General features: G+C 38.0%; 1 long non-coding RNA gene across 4 annotated transcripts in view; it reads right to left on the reverse strand.

Moving 5' to 3' along the window:
- LOC148653112 (uncharacterized) overlaps positions 1-20,151 on the reverse strand; it is a 93,811-nt gene that overhangs the window by 43,971 nt on the left and 29,689 nt on the right. For 3 of the 4 annotated variants that reach the window (XR_015941604.1, XR_015941602.1, XR_015941601.1), the window contains 3 exons: positions 8,362-8,412; positions 8,153-8,254; positions 3,719-4,632 (listed from right to left, as the gene is read on the reverse strand). This is a non-coding gene — a long non-coding RNA (uncharacterized LOC148653112). Of the gene's footprint in view, positions 1-159; positions 244-1,429; positions 2,842-3,718; positions 4,633-8,152; positions 8,255-8,361; positions 8,413-20,151 lie in introns of those variants that run through there. The other variant, XR_015941603.1, reaches the window with a different exon arrangement.

Below are 20,151 nucleotides of genomic sequence, written 5' to 3' on the forward strand. Positions count from 1 at the left end.
AGACCTTATACTGTATCTTATCTCTATTTCTCTCATACTCCAGTTCCTTCATAATCAGCTTCCTGAAATTCTCAGCCTTGCTTTTGGACTCTTCAGAGTTTCAAAATCAACTTCAGAGCGTACCATATTATGATGAAGATTCCCTAATGGTTCTCTTACCTATTTTCCTCACTTTACAGTATCTTGGTTGTTTGAAAAGACTATATCAATACAGGCATTCTCTCCAAAGGGTCCCCTGACAATCTGTAAGAAAATAGATGTTAGCCATGTTTACCACATTCTGCTTCTGAAGTCCCTGGTGTATTTTCCCAATCTATGTGAGGAAAATGAAAATCTCCCATGAGAACAACCTTTTCCTTTTTACAAACACTCTTGATCTCAATACAAAAACCTACACAGCTGGTATAGGATTTTGGTGGACTATAGTATACTCCTAACACTATGCTTTTTGCATGTTTTTATACAATTATGACCTGCATAGATTCTAGAAATGTACAACTTCATTAATTTGAATGCTTTTTATTATAATACAAAAGCAAATACGATCTACGCTTGAGAAGATAATAAGAAGTGAGAATATTCATGATCCTATTAAAAAAGGTTCCTAGTTTAATTCCTGTGAGCACTCGGTTAAATCTTATTGGACATCTGATTTTCTATTCCTTTTCTGCTGCAGTGTCTTTGAAAGAGATGCGGCACAGTGTGGTGTGCAGGGCCTCAAGAGGTTCAGAGCGAAATTAAAAACCCTTCTACTTTACTACTTCACATAATTATTCTATTACTTTGAAATAGCTTAGCTGTATGAACAGGGTATTAATTATGTATCATAATTGACTGATTCATCAGTTCACAGGAACATGGGCAAAGTTTTAAAATGTTTTTTTGTCAAACTTTTTGTTATTAAAGAAGAGATTTGAGCTGCTGAAGCAGAAACAAAATGTTCAAGTGGGTCTGTTACCCTATATCTCATGATAACACCCTTTCTGCGGTCTGTAACTTGACCGGCATTTGTGGCAACACCTATCATACACTCCAAGATAAAATAAATGCAGATTGACTGGAAGCTGGGAATTTATGGCCCATTTTATTCACTACGAGATGCGATGTGGCATGTTCATCCATCATCTCTTTTCTGACAAAATAATGAATGCTGGTGTGTTTTGTAATTTTATGGAAATACTCTGGGAATTGATAGAAATTAGACTTGGGCAGCCTCTGTATAGATATGCTTTTAGTTTCATACTAACACTGTTCATTTAACCACATACAATTGATGCAAAGCACACAGTTTTTGTAATAGTCATAAAACAACAAGAGGAAATGCATTATTGTGGACATTTCTTGGGTTTAAGACAAGCTGGCCCCTTAACCCCTAATACACACACACACAGTACAGACAGTACAGACAGACAGACCCTGCCAATCTCACTTTTTTGTCAATTGCGTCATCTCTTGATAATTTGGTGGATGCATTTGGCAGCTGAGTAATAATGCAGTCCTGCTGCCAGTATGTCTTACTGCTTCAGTTTTCGTCTTCCTGCCCAATAGACAGACAGTGCAGCAGTGCATGAACTCTTGAGCACTGTGGCCATCAGTGAATAGCGCTCTCAGAATATTCTCCAAAATTTTTAATGAGAAAAGTCTGAAATACAAAAGTAAGGTAACCTTTTCAAAAGTCTTTGATCTCTTTCATCTTCACATTGGTGAGAAATTGAAATGGAGCAAGTCTCTAATAAGAGCTTATTGTGAGTGAGCATACATTTATTATTAGTCAGATTCTTAGGGAACAAATGATTAAATGGATTGTATAAAAAGAAGAGAAGTCCTCCATGATGAATAAATTTGTATTTCATTTTTATCTCTGCAAACCCAACATGACACAATAGAGATTAAAGATGCAGAAACAGGGGCTTGCAGTGATTTCACTAACAATTCCTGAAAAGACTGCACATTTCAAACAAAACATATTAATTATCTAAAAAGGACCACTGGAAACAGAATCATAATTTTGTTTAAAATCTATGATCCAGTGACAGAGATGGAAGGAGATGTTCAATGTTCAATGAAAAAATGAATGTTTAATATGGAAATAAAAATGTTTGGGTATTTGGTCATTAATCTTACTGTGTTTTATTCTGAAGAACACACTCATTCAATTCCTATCATATTGAAAACCACATTTCTGCATCAATATCCTCAGAAGATAAAAAAAATTCTGAAGCCTTTATTTTCTCTCTCGATTTTGCTGCAGAAAAATGTATTAACCCAAAAGACTAACTGCTTTTCACTGAGAGAACCACATCTGAAAAAGTCCCCCTACGTCTATATTAACTGTCATTTACATTTTTAAACAGTGGGAAGACAGGTCTGCTGATCATCTGAGTAGTACTGTTCCTTGAGTTATAAGAATACAAGGCTCAAGTCATAAAAACGCCAGGTGCTAGGTGTTAGGTTTGTGGATGAATTAACATTGACAGAATGAGTTGATTAACAATCCGTGTAAATAGCCTATTCAAATAGACTTGATTTAAATTAATGCAAGAACAGTGAAAATAAGTCCTACTCAGTGAGAAGTTTGCCTGGTTGCGAACAGTGAGATTAAAGTAGCCTGTCTGTGAGAGACGCTGCCTAGAGAATGAAGTGTTCTGCTTCAACAACCAGTAGACTAGACCAGAGAAAGCAGATACCCAGCAATGTGTGGACAGGCCCTGTGCTACAGAGTGTCAGAGGATCATCACACCAGCCCAATACTGTCACATCCATCTGATCCAGGAAGAAGTAACCTGAGCAGGGACATAATTCAATTAATTCCTTCCTGGGATTGCTGAATGAAGATGTTTTCTATGAAAACAAAGAGAAAGCAGACAAAATAGTTCATCGACCAATCAGCTATTTTTTCCAACTGCTATAATGTCAAGCACAAGAAGAAGGCATAAAGGGAGTTATCCCACGCTAATAAAAGAGAAAACATTGTTTCGGCCGTGGGGTGTCCTCCAGATGCATGAGAGCACGAATATGTGGCACAGGGGTTGTGTACAGAGATCATTTTTACTCTCAAACAGAATCTCGTAAGCTGAAAAATAATTAGATGCCAATAACCTATTCATGAAAAACATGCATGTGTACTCAAATATTAAAAAGTCCCAAAACAAAGATTCAGACCCTTTTCCAGCTGCCTTTAATTTAAAGGTATGTATTTAAAAAATAAAAACAGAGAAATACAGCTGCCTCCCCAGGCCCCCCATCCTCTCTGCACATCAATGGATGTAATATACTGTAGGAGTTTTACTGGAAATTCATAGTTGTAATTTATTCTCCTTATTATGCTTGCAACCTCAGCCCCCTTAGATCAGGGATGAGGTCTGTGACTGAATATCTGCTCTTTCTCCTGTATTATTTCTGGTTCCCAAAAGCTAGAAGACACTTTTTTGTTGCTGGACTTAATGAATGCTGAAAAAATCCCTGCTTTGATCTACACAGAAATGTTTACTTACGAAAGCTCTGATCCAAGTAACATTTACTGTTATGCAATGACTTTTAATTGCCCTATTCAATGAACTTCACATTTATAATTTATATTGTGTTTAATGTCCAGTCCATGTGGAAAATATTGCAAATGAATACATCTTTAATTGCATAGATATTCATGCAAATATACCATTACTGAATTCCTACCAATGTACCCTTCGGCAGAATAAACCCTCTTCAGAAGTTGGTGTTTGGCTGTTTTACATTTTTATTGATTTTATTTTTTTGCTGTTGATATTACAATTACATTATAGAAAACTATTTTATTCCTTTTCATATCCAAACAAAGATAGCTCCTCAGATTTAATCACTGCTGACACCTACAGACGGATTACTTTGCCTTGGCTTTGGGTGCACAAAAATAATCATGTTACATCACCATGTGGTTTTCTTTGATCTATTCAACACCAAAAATAAAATAAGTTCTGGGGAAAACAATGATGTGTAATGTGCTGAACACAATTATTTTTACCCTATAAACTGCATGTTAACCTCAATAGTGTTACTGTTTTGGCTTTTTGTGTTTAGTTTCAGTTTTTCAAGATTTTGAGGTTTATTTTCATAGAAACAGTTTTGTGGTTTTAAAGGTCCATGCACCACTAAAGAACAATAATTAAGCTGGACTGAAAAATTAAAAAGTACATTTAGAAATGTTTTTTCTTCCCTGTGCTAAAACTATCTTTAGAGAGGACCAGGACTGATTGCATGAGAGAGTCTCGCACTTGAAAAGAAATTCTTTAATTCAGTCTTGCTGGTGAAATAGTCTCTTCATTTCGTCTTGCTGGTAAAAGTAGCTTTCAGATAACCTAAATGTAGCAAGATCAAATACATACACTGCAAGCAATTCACCTCATTCCACTCCATTTGGCTTCTTTGAGAGGTTTTGATCCAGTGTCAATTAGCACCAATTGTATGTGATGGAAGGTTCATCCACAGAAAGCCATTCATTTGGAAGCAGCTCAACATATTCAACACAGGCTGCTCAAAGTCTTACAGTGGAAATGATTTGTGATCATCACCAGTGATGGAGGAGGACAAAAGGACGGGAGAACTAGAGATGCAAGGCTTCAAATCCAATCACCAGCGCACTGAGCAACAGCCACTCTGGGGAACAGAAATACAAAATATATATATAAATAAAAATAAACAGCTCCAAAGGCAAATGGAAAAATAAATTGAATTTGACCCCATGAAAATCTTCCTGCCTTCAATGGACCTGCGTGAAGGATAAAGTGTAAACTTGCTTGAATAGAACTTGACTTAATGACTGCACCATGTCACACACAGTGTGCACAATTCAAAGTGATCTGACAATAAACAAAGTAAAATAAACAAAAATGCTTCTCTAATTAGAGAAGCCGGGAAGAATTTGAGTACTGTATAGTGGTAAAACCTTTAAGAAGACTGACATGCAATTATGAGGTAGTAAGCTGCAATTTAATTAACGAATGTTACTTAATTGGTGGCAAAAGGCTCAGTTAAACCTTTTAAACTTCACTTACAAGAGGGTTTTAGCCATATGAAAGGCAACAAAACGGCATGACATCTACCGCACATGTAGAGCGGTGGTTGATATGTGTGACAGAAAAGCCCTGCTGACGTGTTTATTTAAAATGCAATGAATGTGCTAGAAGCTCTGCCAAGTGTCATCAAGGACACTGTCTGTACTTTCTAGTGAATTCTCATCTCGCTGGGGTGGATGGGGAGAGGTGGCGTGGCACAGAGGCAGGGCTGCATCCGTGCGCGACGAGACCGGAGACCGCCAGCGCCTGTGTCTTACAAGCAGCGGCGCACGGTGTGACCCGCAGGGGAGGGTGCCGGTTTATTTTACTTCTCCGGAAGGAATACAGCTTTTCCCCGTCGCAAATGAAAGCGGCTCGCCGGTCGGCCTGCTGCTGCGCCGCCGTGATAGTTCAGCAGGCGGCCGCGCCCCCCCGCCTGCACCCTCAACCACGCGGCGACTGTACTGGACCACGCGGGTGACGAGACTGAGCGATCTGAGCTTTCAGATCTCCTTCAAGGTGACCCAGAGGTCAGTGTGTTCACTCAGAAGGAAGAGCAGGGTGCCGGCGTGGAAGAATACGAACTGGCTCTGCCGACACACTCTCCCCTGCGCAAGGAGTGAGACCTGACAGGCTCTGAAACTTGCTGATCTGCTTGCAATCGCTCCAGTCCCGCTGCACTCAGCAGGTGTCATTATGAAGCAGTGGTGCTTGTGGAGTTGTATAATGGGGAAACGGACGGAATGAGAAAAATTGGCCATAAACACACTCTTTGTGGTTGCCTGAGTGGCAGAGTGTAGATTAAAACTCGTGACCTTCTTCACAGAGGGGGCTCACTTGCGTGGGAGTGCAGCACCAGCCCTACATTAAAAACAAGGTTCAAAACCATCCAGCTGAAAAGAACACATTATACTCTATCACTGCTCCAAGAACTGCAAAGATTTCCAATCTGTCACTTTTTTAAGTCTTAAAGACCACGAGGACAGGCCATTTTTTTATGATTTTGCAAGTTCACAGGGTTTAATGAAACTTTAAACCCCATTTTTGTAAAACATTACATAACCAGACATTTACATGAAGTCTAAGACCAGTGTCTGATTATAGCCCCAGTTTACAGAAAGAGTTTCATTTCAGTCTGCACTTACAGTAGATGTAAGAAAAGACAAGTTAGAATTTCCATTGAAGTACTGGGTATGTCAAATTTCTTCAAGAATATCTACAGGAGAGCACCATCATTTTGCATCTACACCCATTCTGTTGTTATAAGCACAAATAAATTATGTTAAATATAAACTGTGTTTATCCAGACACAAGTCAACTATCTGTACTATCAAGGTAGTACTGTACTATCAAATCTAAACATTTTGCATTCAGCATTTCCTTCAGCTAATTTCACACAAAAAAGACATCATTAAAACATCTGACTACTTAAACATATAAGATACTGAGTGCAAACCAGGACGGATCCTGAGAACTCTGCTGTGTCCTTAAACTTCAGATGTAATATTTGTAATGAGATGACCTAAAGCATTTTTACTGGAGTTTTACGTAACCTGTCTTATTGTTAACTGAAATTGCCATGATTAGTCAGTGGTCAAGGAACAGGCATTGTTAAAAAAAGATCTTCTAGAAATGAAATACATACTGTATACAAAGTGTTGTGAAAGCATTTAGTTTTTTCTAAGAAGGCACAATACTGTTGAGGAAAATGAGAGGAATCTTGTTCAATACCGAGAGGCTTTTTGAATACTTTTTGCATTATGTAGAAACTAGTACTTCAGAGTTAAATTACCATTGATTCACAGACATGCACAGTAATAAAGACAATGAACAACAGCTGCTTGAAAACTTCAGACCTTTCAATTTGTATTTCATGGCCTTTTCAATATGATGAATACCGATGCAGCATTTCTCAAAGTTTCTAGTGTGGCTAGCTCAAAACATAGCCAGAGATAAATGTAGATCCCTTGGCGCGTTACTTTTTAATAGACTGCAGGTAGGCAACAGATCCATGTTCAATTCTTAGCTACAGTAGGTTCTGTAAGTAAAAAACTAGATAAGGTTTATTTTTTAAAACAGATTTCTCAAGGACCAATATTTACATACTAGCCATATTAATTCATAAACAGGATAGCAGATTTAATTAGGTGAAGCAGATTGCTCATTAAGTACCTTTTGCAAACAAGGACATGTTTTTCTAAAAAAACAGCATCCGTGGAAGAATTCTTGTGGTACCACCGGTCACAAGGCACCGCAAAGCCATCAGCTACATTTGAAATAATTCTGACAGGGTCTGTCTTTCCTATCAAGGCAAATCAGAAAGGGTGTCCTAGAGTATGTATTTTTGAAGAAGTTAATCCCCTTGCTTTAAATATTTCATCTTCCTTGTCTACAGGTCACTAAGCCACTGGCACTTTCAATCTCCTGATAAAAGAGAATGCCAGAACCATTTTGTGGGAAGTGTCAAACACATTTTCGGTGAATGCTACGAATGCATTATTTAAATAAACGCGTTAAGCCACGTTTCTTTGTGGTGTAGAATGCTCCTTGGTAAGATGCAGGATTAAATAAATCCCTGTATATTTCAATAACAAGCATGGCAGTGCAGCTTCACTGCTTTCCACTTCTCAGCAGTCTTAGAACAAAACTAAATGTAAAAATTGTGCAGTTATATATATACAGTATATAAATATTCCTTGAATGAAAAATTAAACAGCAGCAAACTTGATGCTCTGAAAGTGAAGTACAAAAGAACACTGGGGGCTGTGATCGATTCGGTGCAAACACATATGAAAATTTGGTATTAAACAGGATTTTCTAGCATTGCTATGAGAAGTACAGATTACATGCTTGAGGCTCTTTTATCTCAGTACAGTACGTTTTAAAAAGTACAGATCTTCCTCTTCCATAACATCCCTTGTACTTCCAAAAAATTGGAGGAGTCTGTAGCTTTGATAAAGTTGTGCTGACAAAAAGGGAGCAGTGCAGGGATAATTAATATGCTTGGGCAATTTGTGGCTCATGTTTCAACTAATTATTCTTGCACTAGCATTACCAATCGTATTAGATTAACAAGTAGCACATTTTACCTTCAGCTTAATTAATAGAAAAGGCCAACTTACTTCTTCAAGAGGGTGAAATCTCATTTGCACCCTATGTTATCGATGCCAGCAGTTCCAGGGAGGAAGAAGCTCAGCTCTATCAAGGCACAGTCCCAGGGGATTCTGGAAGAGAGAATCACAGTATCAACTATGCTTTAGAATCAGTGGACAGGAGACAGGTCACAAAGGACTGATCAAAGAAAACAAAGGGTATGAAGTCTTTTACACACCTGCATCACAACATATTGAAGAATAACTTGCAAATACTCTTGATGTCTGATCTGCAAGAGAGAGATGAAAGGGAGTCAGATTGAAAATTCAGAGCACATAAATTCATTTATAATTCCGCACAGCTTTGGTAATTATTTGTACATTTGTACTGATTCAACTGTTCAGGACATCATGCTTGTTCTTTGCGTACAGACAGAAACTTCAGATCAGAAACTGAACCCCTGCTCTGCTGGTTCAATGCGCACTGTAGAATTCACAGAGAATCCAGCTTCAACACATGGACTCAAAATGCACTGTATTATGATAATTTTACTACTGGTTTGGTACAAAACTCTTCACAGACTGAAATATTCTATAGTTTCTGGGGGAACTTTGAGTGAATGCTGAGTTAAGCTTACACAGGAGAAATTAGTTCTGTGAGGTTTTGAACCCAGGACTTTTGTCTGAACTGAGAACTTCAAATTTATGGAAACTTATTATCATTGATTCGTCTTTATAATGCTGAACAAAAAAAAAAAACGATCATGTTTTACATGTACCGGTCAGGCATTTCCCTCTCTTTTGTCTCCAGTTAATAATTCTGAAATATCAATATTTAACTGTCAGGGTCTCATAGGAGGTGGAGCTCTCTCCTCTTCATGTTACACCAGTCTAAAGATAAATTGCTAACCCAAAATGAGAAGCTGTCAATGTCTGCCTTTTGTGCATTCATAGCCACATGTAATTGAATTGCTTTGAAACACCAGTCTCTTAGTGTGTGTCTTGCAATGTAAACAGTCACTAAATAAAACTGTGGCCATCTTTGCCATTACTATTTATTAGAGACTTGGCTGGAATAAATGATTCATGGGTTAGAATAAGTCACATTGGGTTTAATTAAATGTTGCAGTGACAGGCTGAAAACAAAATCACCACATTTTTACCACAATATATGTCAGTTTGAAATGTTCTCAACATTTTATGTCCTTTAAATATGTTTTTATATTCCTTTTTCCCCCAAATGATTTTAACTGTGTGTCATGATCGAAACTGTGGAAGGTTTCAAGCCTACCTCTGTAATTTTCAGCATGCCCTTTTTTGTATTTTGAAAATGTCTTTGAGAACAACAGTCATTACAGTCATTACTTTGAGCACAATGACTTCTCACTAACTCAGTTCTAATTGTAAAAAGTCACTTAGTTCTTAAATCCTGCATAACCTGGAGAATCACATCTCAAAACCTGCGATATGTGGACATCTCTACTGGGAATGCGTGCTCTCTTAGGGAACCAGATGATAAACTGAATTAAAAAAACGCACTTCATTACATTCTGATTATTTAAGAAAGGGTTCCATTTAATAAATGTTCAGACACTTAACACCTACAGTATTTGGCACCTATAAATCAGCCTTAATAGTGATCTCTGTTTTTAAAAAGTAAGATTACTAACGCACTCACACTTCATTGTACCGGTTTAGACTTATGAATATCACTTGGCTGATCGTTGATTTTTAAAACTCAGCGTCAATGAACAGAGAAACTGGAAGGTGAAACACCTCAATGCAGTAATGTGATGCACATGCGAAGATATGAAGTACCTTTCTTCAAGAAAGAATTTAAACTGATTGTTTCGCTCACTACAGAATCGTGCTGCACAGTATTGTATGTATATAAAGCAAATGTGATTGTTCACCTCCTGTTTTACATCACCAGAACCAACACACATTTTTCTCACCTGCCAACTGGATAAACCCCAAAACATGCAGTTTCAAGAAGGGCTTAGAGGGAGATAGTAAGGGTCTAGGGGCATTTTAAAATGAAGTCCACCCTTATCTGAGTGGCAGATAGCCATTAAAGCAGGAAGCATCAAGGACAGAAGCATCACTGCAACGTGCATCTGTATTTTTAGTCTTGGTGTGGTATTGTTTCTGTTGTGAGCCCTTTTTTGTTGCTTTCAAATAACCTCATAGCTCTAACAGGTCTTACAGACTCTTAAAGTCACAGGGATCTCAGTCTCCATTCCTAGAGTGCCTGGTGTCTCTGTCTTTGTTTCAGCCACATTCTCAGTTACAAAGTTGGTCTAATTATTTAATTAGCTGCATAATTGCTATAATTCTACTCAGGCTCTCTGCTGAATTATCAGTAACTGTACCTTTAATGAAGCTTATGTCTTGAGTAACCAACTGTAAAAAAAAACATGACAAATTCTACAGTGTATATACAGTATGTCTAATTTTGAAAATAATTAGGCCAAACCTTTAATTGACCACTCAGGCTGGAATAAAAACCAGAAGACACAAGGCCCTCCAGGACCTGCTTCTGAGACCCCCGGTCTAACAGAAAATGAGTTTGACGTTCTCATTCTACAGCACAGAAAATGAATGCCAAAATATGTTGTAAATACAGTCTGATTGCAATGAAGTGTACAGGTACAGTAGGTGCATAGTGAAATATGTCTGTATACCCTTTATGGAATTTGCATAATACAATAAAAATATACTGTATACATTTGGACTGTATATGGACCTATATGTTACAAATGGAACACCAGTTAAATAATTATCAACTATAATATCAGCATATATTAAATGTACCAGAGCTATGTATTCTTTGCAGAGTTTGCACTATTGAAGTCATTGGAAATCTGAATTTGAACTTTACTTTTACTTTCTTGGGAACAGTAGGTTTAATATCATATAGCACTTGTCTTAAATTGACCAAGTACTGATGCTGTGCAGGCTTAACTGTTTTACGACCCTTTTAATCCTGTCCTGCATTCCCTTTGCAGTTCACAGACATGGAAGCAATGCTTTGAAAAGAGATACTCCATCTCTCTGTGTCCTCTTCCGTCTAGGCTAAGAATGACTGCTTTCAATATCCACTTATTAGCAGAAGGCTGCAGTCATTTGCTATGTGTGGCATGTCAATAATAGCGTCAGTAGCACTGCACTACAAAGCTAAAGACTGACACTTTGTAGAATGCATTATGATGAGTCTTTTATAGCAGGATCCCTCTTTTGTTCTTCTCATTCATTGTTCTTTGACCTTAACTGGCATAACTGCAGTATACAGTATCTTTAAACTAGTCTGGTAAATTGCAGGCCCTTGCTTCATAGTAATTACTTTTAAAGGGAGAAGAATTATTTTGCATTTTCTGATATTTAGGAAAATTAGAATGCACAACATTTGAAGGCAAAATGTATTATATACCCATTAAATTCTGTCCTCCCTTAGCAGTTTGCAGAAACAGACGCTTTGCCTTGAAAAGGGATATTCTGTATGGATTTTACTTTAATGTTATAAGTACTTGCCAACCGGTTACAGATGAGAGGAGGCTATTCAAAGCATTTAGAAACTATGTCCACAAATTAAAATTATATTGTAAAAACTATTAATGACCAGTCCATCTTGCAAGTACAATAACACAGCCTGATTTGTTACAGTAGTGTTCAAAATACACACAACCTAGACTCCATACCTACATACAGACAAACCCATACAGTATGGAACGCAGTGAACAAAGTAGATCTTTTTTTGACAGTTTTACTTCCATCCATTGGATGAGACGCAAATCCGAGGACTGGACACTCTGTGGCCATTAAAAATCCCAGGGCGCTTCTTGAAAAGAGTAGCAGTATTAATCCCGGAGTCCTGGCCAAATTTCTCATTGGCCTTTACTAATCATGGCCTCCCAATAATCCCCATGCACTGTATGAACTGGATTCATCACTCTGCTCTCCTCCCCACTGAGGGCTGATGTGTGGTGAGAGTACTATGGCTGGCGTCGCATCATCCAGGTGGGGCTAAACATTGGTGGTGGCGGAGGGGAGTCACCATAACCTGTGAAATGCTTTTATTATTATTATTAAAACTATATTTTCTGGGTTGATTACTTTAAAGTTCATAGTTTGTTCTTACCAGAGGGTATGTTTTACAACAAACCTATTGATTGTACCATAACCATTCCATTGTTAATGAAGGTTTTGTTGCATTGAACCGTCCACTCCAGTGTACCACGAAACACAATTTTGGAAGTCACTGAAATAGAGTAGATTTCATGTTAAGAACTCAATGACTAAAACCAAAATGTTCAAGGGCTATCCAATGATAGTTCCAGTCTAAATGATCAAATGCTTTTTCTGTCTCTCAAGAAATTATTATAAGGCACCATACATTACCAGAGGCAAATCAAGTTTTCTGAAAGCCTGACTGATCACTGTGTATAAGGTGAAAAATGTATGTTTCTAGCTGGTTACAAAGAACCTTTGCTAAAAAGATTAATGTCATAATTTAGCATCAAACATAGTCTGTAAGTTATTGTGGATCTTAATCCTTTTTAAAAACTGAAAACTTCAATCAATTAGCCTGTGATAAAGAACTCAGTTGGAGACACAGCCTTCTGCTTGAACCAGGGTTGGAAAACACTGCATTAACCTGTTTTCCAGGCTACTCCTCTAATTATTGCAGGGCCTTACGGCAACAGACAACATCTGCGGGCTCCAAAGGTGAAGACAGGCTAAGCGAGTGAAACTGAAACTGGAACGGAATGCCAGATGGAGCTCTTGCGCCCAAAACAACAGGTTCTAGCTCTTTCAGCATGTTTGGATCTAAACGTTCGGACTGGGGGTAACGTGACGAGTCCCCAGTCCTATGGCTCGAGCTTCGCATTTCTTCTCAGGGAGTGACACAGAGAGAAACCACAAAACAATTTTTTTGCTTCACAGAAAATATACCACAAAGAGAGTGCAAAGTCATGCAAGGAGAAATGCATCTTTCTGCAGTACTAACGAGGTATTTTGTTAGTTCTCCTTTTGTCTGGAGACCGGGTTGCCGGAGAGAGCTCAACGTGATAATTGACATTCACTTTAGAAAGAAAAAAAAACATATCATGCAATCAGCCATTATCTGTATCGCTTCTAAAACACTTTTGGGATAATTGTTACTCTATTCTTTTTTTTTATTCACAGCTCTTTTTGTAATATTTTGGAGTCTGCTAATCTCCAGGGAGACTACAATGGGCAGCTACAATTTTGATGGCATCGGCACTTCAGCTCCATTTTCACATTAATCCTCACTGAACCACCCGGTCTTTTATAGTTTTTGAATAAGCACTGAATATCTGCTTTCACAATGGCCAGGTCTAGAAAGATTTCTTGTTACTCCCACTGAAGACTGCACAAACTGACCACAAAGACCAAGCTGGGACCCTCAGATTTCTATTTCTGGAAAAGCTCTTTTCTAGACTTTTCAGAAACTTCCTCTCATTTAGAACCCCACATTCAAGCATAATGCATAACTGTGCAGAAGAATTATGGTACTGTAAATAACACTACTGCTATTCTGAAAACCTTAAAAGCTAAACTTCAACTCAATAGCTCCACCATCACCATCTTGTTTTTTGTTCTAGAAAAAAACACTGGGGTTTAGTTTCTGAAGGAACCGTGGGGGTTCCTGAATCTCGGCTATAAACACCAGGGTGAAATACAGGGGGAGATGCAGCAAGACAGATGAGGAAGTGAATACAATTGCTGTCTTCTAACGTGTTGATTCCATAAAAAAGACTTGCTTAACCAACCAAGATACTGTATGAAAGTAAAATGCATCAAATCTTGAGACCAGCTACAGTACTTCCTATAAACACTGTTCATCTGTTGTATTTGTAGTGTTTTGACGAAAAAAGGAAGATGAACCTTGCATCAAACTGTACCAGGGATCACACTCCCATTTAGGACCTGTCAGCTTAACCTTTGGAAGATACTGTAGCAGCTGTTTCTTAGGACTGAGCCAGACTTGTGATGCTTCTTTATTCAATCTCCCACTGAGCCTCTCATTGTCTTTAGGCAGGAATTATTCCGACTTTGCATCTTGTGTAATTCATGTCATTTTTTATTAGTGATATTTACCATTGCTTTACTTTGTCGGTATAAGTGGTGCATAACGGCCAAAAATGTCTTGGCTTTCCATACATCATAATTTCTAGAACTGATTTAAATGCCTGCTCGTTGTGGAGGTCTCTGCTATGAACTTATTTCCGGATTTCTGTGGTGCCTCCTGGGTCTCTGCTGACCCTTCACCCATCACCTCCCTCTGCCTGTATTGGAAAAACTTCCTAATGAGCAGACTTGTCAGTATTGTTTCAAATACCACCCCAAATGCCCATTGGAAACAATTACTTTCAGGGCGATAATGAAAAAACACCATTCTTAAAATACTATGGGATTACAGATATTTAAAAAGTGAACTCTGTCTCTTGTGTTTTTACACTGTACATGGTACTGCAACAGGAGGTGGATTAATGGGAAAAGTAAAGGTTATCCAAATGTTTAATTCCCTCTACTACTAAATACATTCAAGTATTTTTTTGAAGCAAACTTATTAGATTTTTAGCAACCGATTAAATGTCTGCCACATTAATATTTAAAGGTGGCTGCCAGGAACTGAAATCTGATCTTTTCATAATCAACACATCTGTTCAGAGAATTCTAGCCTTGCTGCTATATGCAAATGTTCCCATTACAACAGTCTTATTAGTAGTCCGGTAATTAATGAACCATATCTCTATATGACTAGTCATCTGCTTGTTCCCTTTATGCATTTGACTCACAATAATGAGCATAAAGCAGTGAGCATGAAAATAAGAATCTATGTGGGATAAGAGTTTGTACTGAGATGATGGGAATCTGTGAGGGAAAGGCTGAGATTATGTTAAGAATTCCAATGTCATTCTCCTTCACAGATTCATTCCTGGATTTGACCTTTTGTTCTCTTCAGCTTGAGGCCTGATTTTGACGTTTTTTCATACACAACCTTTCTCTTTTTGTTCCCTAATGAGACATGCAGTGCATAAGGTAATACGGAGAGATTTTTATCTGATTGATTAAGATTATCCTAAAGCTCACATTATTTTTAGTGTGAAGCAGAAAGCATTTATTTCCAAGATGGCATGGCTCTGGTGAAGTTATTGTATTTTTTAGCATTGAATTCTTCTTTTGTAATTGGTCTACTTTTAAATTCCTTTCCTAGCAAAGGATTGTAAAGGATTTCACAGGACTTTCCAGGTAGGAGCAGAGTCACATCTCCTACCACTGAAGTGAAGACCACATGGGTGATGCTCATCTGGCATTCTATACTAACAACCCTACTACACGCCAGATCAGGCAGAAACTGCTTTGCCAATTGAGTTAAAAAGTTTGGAAAAGACAGACTGTTCAAGACCAGAGTGAATTTTGCCAGGACAGCAAAGTTAACTTTCATAATCTTATAGTGTCATGAAATGTTTAATCACCATGTAGTCAGGATCTAAGTCTGGAAGAGCACCACCTACTGCTCTATCAACACCACCAACACCAACACCAACAGCAGCCTCGATTTCCTCAGAGGTGTCTTATCCCAGTACTGAGTGGGCCCAGGTCTGTGAAAAAGGATTTAGAAATACTATTATCTGGTAGTACAGGTACCATGCTACCTTGTACCCTAAGCACACCTGTTCTTTTAAGAATTACAAGCCAAGGCACATTTATAATGTGGTCACATTAATTTAGCTTAAGCTCTCAACTGCACAGAAAGGAAAAGAGAAGCAGCAAGAAAGCTCTTTCTGTCTGTGGGAGGCTCAGAGGAGAGAAGAATCCTATTTTCTTTTCCAGTCGGCTTTGAAAAGCACATCCATTCTTATGCATTGGTTTGTATGCTCTTCTTAAAGGGTCAGAACTTTGCTTATTGACCTCAGTTGATCCAATAAAGCACGCAGCACACATAAGAACTCACTACAGAGTATGCTCTATCTATCCCTGTTTCCAACCAGTGCCAGAAGCCTGGCACTGCTAGTTTGCTGTTTTCCTTAAATAATAAGCCTTGTATTCAGGGTCCCTTCTGTTGCAAGCCCCTGAATTCATACCTGGTTTTAAGTTTCTGGCCATTTAGAAAATAAGTGATGGAAAAATGTAAATAATCATTAGAACTCCATAGGATTCACACCATTTTTTCCAGTCACACTTGAAACTAGGGATGCTTTCGTGCTGTGTGCAGTGAGGAATTTCATTACGCACGCTATGACTTTCTCGTTGCCTGTACTGTACCTGGAATTTTTTACAAATTGGTATTTGTATGAAAGTATGAATGTCTATGGGGAATGTAACCATACCTGAACCCCTTCCGCAACTGGATACAGCAAATCAAATGGAATTGCAATAGATTCTCCCTTGTAAGGGCACTGCTCCACTGAGACACATGTGAACATTGCTATCGGCAGTATTGAGGCAGAGCCCGAAGTCCAAGAAACAGCAGATCTTAAGCAGGCTTTGACTTGCCTCCCAGGGGAAAGGGAAATCTTCCGTCCAATGAGACTGGAATTATGCTGGATATAAACCAAACACCTTGAGGAATCGTTTTCTGAGGATTAGCAGGGAAAAGCAGTAAATACCATTAATTCATATTTTGAAGCAGAATGCTTTCAGTTTTTTTTACAGAGAAGTTCTAAAACAAATGCATAAATAGAAATTTTAATAAATAAAATACTTACCCACCAGCACTCTTGAGTACGTTTACGTCAATGAAATATAATGCACAAATGTACAGTTAATGCTGCTCTAATCTCTGTACCATATTTTTTTTCTAACCAAATAATTGCTTAGCTCCTTGTACAGCACAGTGAACAAGAAACGTTTCAATGAAAGACAAAGTAATGTTAGTCTGTCACTGCACAACTTAATTATGGTGCCTTGTTATCCACAGAAAAAACAGTAAAAAAAATGTTTCAATTTAGCATCCAAATTAGTTTATAATTTAAAGAATGAGATGACTTATTAACTCTGGAACCCTGCAGGTTTATAACTCTGTTTGTATAGTGATTTGCTAGAAAAAACACAAATACTGTATGTAGTTATTCCAAAATTCCTTTGTTGTTGTTACACTGCACTTGTAAATGTCTTAAATCCATATCCATAGCTCACTGTATATATATAGCTTACCGTATGTCCACCCATGCTTTTTCAGAGAGCTGCTTACTGGCAAACCCGAGCTCATCTAGGACACACGGGGCTTTATGGCCAGACCACACCCTGCACAGAAAGTCAGGCCTCCATAGGGCAACAGGACAATTAACCTAACCAGCATGTTGTTGGATTGTGGGACAAAACAGGAGCATCCAGCAAAATCGCTTGTGAGGACAGGGAAAATAAGCCTGTGAAATTCCACACAGACGCCACCCAGGTACAGATTGCAGCAATAACCACCAGTCCAGTGTGTCTTCCCCACCTTTGTTTCTAAATTCTAGAAATTAAAATACTAGAAACCATCATATCATACTGTACATTATTAAGCATTACTGTACATCAACAGTTTACATACCTGTTACTCTGTTATAGGTTCTTGCCATTTCATTTCTGCTTGAATACACAGTATCTCTGTACAAATTATAATCAGGAAACAGTATTAATACTACTGTAAATTGTTGTTAATTAATAGTTTTAATTTATTTAATCCATTAAGTCTATATTTTACCAATATTCATTCAGGTGGATAATAATCATCCAGGTGGATGCTGCACATTGGTGGTGGTGGAGGGGAGTCTCCATTACCTGTAAAGCCCTTTGAGTGGAGTATTCAGAAACGCGCTATATAAGTGTAAGCAATTATTATTAATTATAATATTCACTTCAGTATTGGACTTCAGAGAACAATAACTAAATGTAAAACAATCTTACAAAAATAAAAGAAGCCAACCACTTCCTTGAGCTCATATAAAACAGAGACATCACAAAGCTCTATAAGCAGTCTTGAAAATATAAATACAGTCATTGGTTACATTTCCACTTAAGGGTAAAACTTAATAAAGGTTAAATTCAACTTGCTCTGATGGTCCTTCAATGCTCTATAGAGACCAGACCATACTCAGGAGCACTGGAAAACAAGTTCATAACTCTATCTGCTCTGATCTGCTCAATTGCACTTCAAGCCAAAACAAAAGACAAGATTAATTCACCCGTGCCACCCACTCATTTCCTTCATAAGAAATAAAGTCCCAGCAAATACAGGAATAGACACTAATCGGCCCAACAGTTTAAAAATCAATATCGGCATCGAAAGACATGAAGCATTTGCTTAGGAAGGTTGCAATCTTTTTCGCTCTTTCTGATGAGGGTTCAATTTTTAAAGGGGATATATTATCCTGTTAAACCATCTATCTGGTGTAGTTAATCTTATAATGTTATTGTGTTTATTTTACAATACAGGCTCCCTTGAAATGTATTAATCACTTTAAAGGGTAAGCTGCTCACTGTAACAAGTGAAAAACCATGCTTGCAAATTAAGCGCCTCGAGTATCAAGAGAAGAACTGAATTAATTATGACATTACCCCTAGCACCTCTAAAACATGTTGTAAAGTTGTGTAAAACAGTTTTTACTTACTAACCCTTTAAGCTGGTTCTCTATAAAGCCTTCTATTGACACAAATATCCTTTAAATATATCCCATATCCTCATCCATAAATGCACTCGTCAAACCTCGTTCGGCATATCCAGCTTCTTCGTTATTTTCACAGTCTTTTCAATTATCGGTTCCCAAGTAACAATCAAGCACACATTTAAATGATAAAGCACTCAGGGCACTTTTAATTAGCCACTTTTCTAACATAGATCATGGCTTCAGAAATCTTCTGGTGTTAGGTGGGCGATTTGGCATGTCTGTGAGAAATGGTTTGTGGAATCACTACTCTCCTTCACAGCATGCAATGCAACCCTTAACAACAGGTGGGTATAAAGTTAACAAACTTTGGAAGATGTCCATAGGCCAATTGTGAATTTGTTGTGATGTTTAAGTCTGTACCTTTTGCATTTGTCATCTTTTACATCCATTAACAATGTGCTAAGAGCCATTATTAATGCAAGCAGGACTTTCTGCATGGCTACATACTGTACAGTATGTCCTTTTATTTCTGAGAGAAGGTGTGCCCTGCCCTGTGCCCATAGTTTGCTAGGTTACCTTGCAGTTCAGCAAAAGCCTGGTTGGGACTAAGCAGTTAATGAAAATCCTTCTACTTTCCATATTCCCCCCACAAATCACCGTTTAAGATTCATGGTTTAGGTTCATGAGACACTGAAACATGAATGGATGTCATGTTTTTAAAACATGACATTCTAAAATACTAAAGCCATGAAGTGCAAAAATACGTTTTCTTTTTCAACACTGTCGCGAGAAACAAAAAACACCGGCTAACCTGCAGTCATCTCCGGAAAAGTGCGGCTTTTTCACAAATGGAGCTGGGGAATATTTTCCATCCAATTACAGTGGGAGTTCGTGATATTGCACACTGGCAATGATTTTGTGATGGTTCCTACCCCCCACGGAGAGTGTTTTGGCAGGCATGCTTATACATTAGGTGGGTAACAAACCCCTTATTTCGCTTTTCAATTTCCAGGATGTTACTGCCTCTTGGATAACAGTAATTTTTTTCTTGTCAGGGTGTATACAAGACCGCCTAATTTTTGTCCTTGCAAAACAGCACTCTAATGAGTAAATTATACACTGTATCAGTGCGATGCCTCTGAAATGATTTTTGTTGGCACTGGAAAGGGAATGTAATTTTTCTTGTTGAAATACCATTTTTCAGTTGCTGCATGAGTGATGTGGTAATTATCTCTCACACCTGGGATTTAAATCCAATCCTACAAGCCTGTTTTCTGTTTGCAAGCTGTCAGGCTGATGCATAGGCTTTGTTCTTATCTGGCGCTAGACGAGTGATCGGTAATACAGAAACAAGGGAGCCACTGATGGGTCATCATGTAATCTGTGGTGGAAATTGCAAACTGTAAT

Source organism: Lepisosteus platostomus, chromosome 10 (assembly GCF_059453375.1).
Source record: "Lepisosteus platostomus isolate fLepPlt1 chromosome 10, fLepPlt1.hap1, whole genome shotgun sequence".
NCBI classification, from domain to species: Eukaryota; Metazoa; Chordata; class Actinopteri; order Semionotiformes; family Lepisosteidae; genus Lepisosteus; species Lepisosteus platostomus.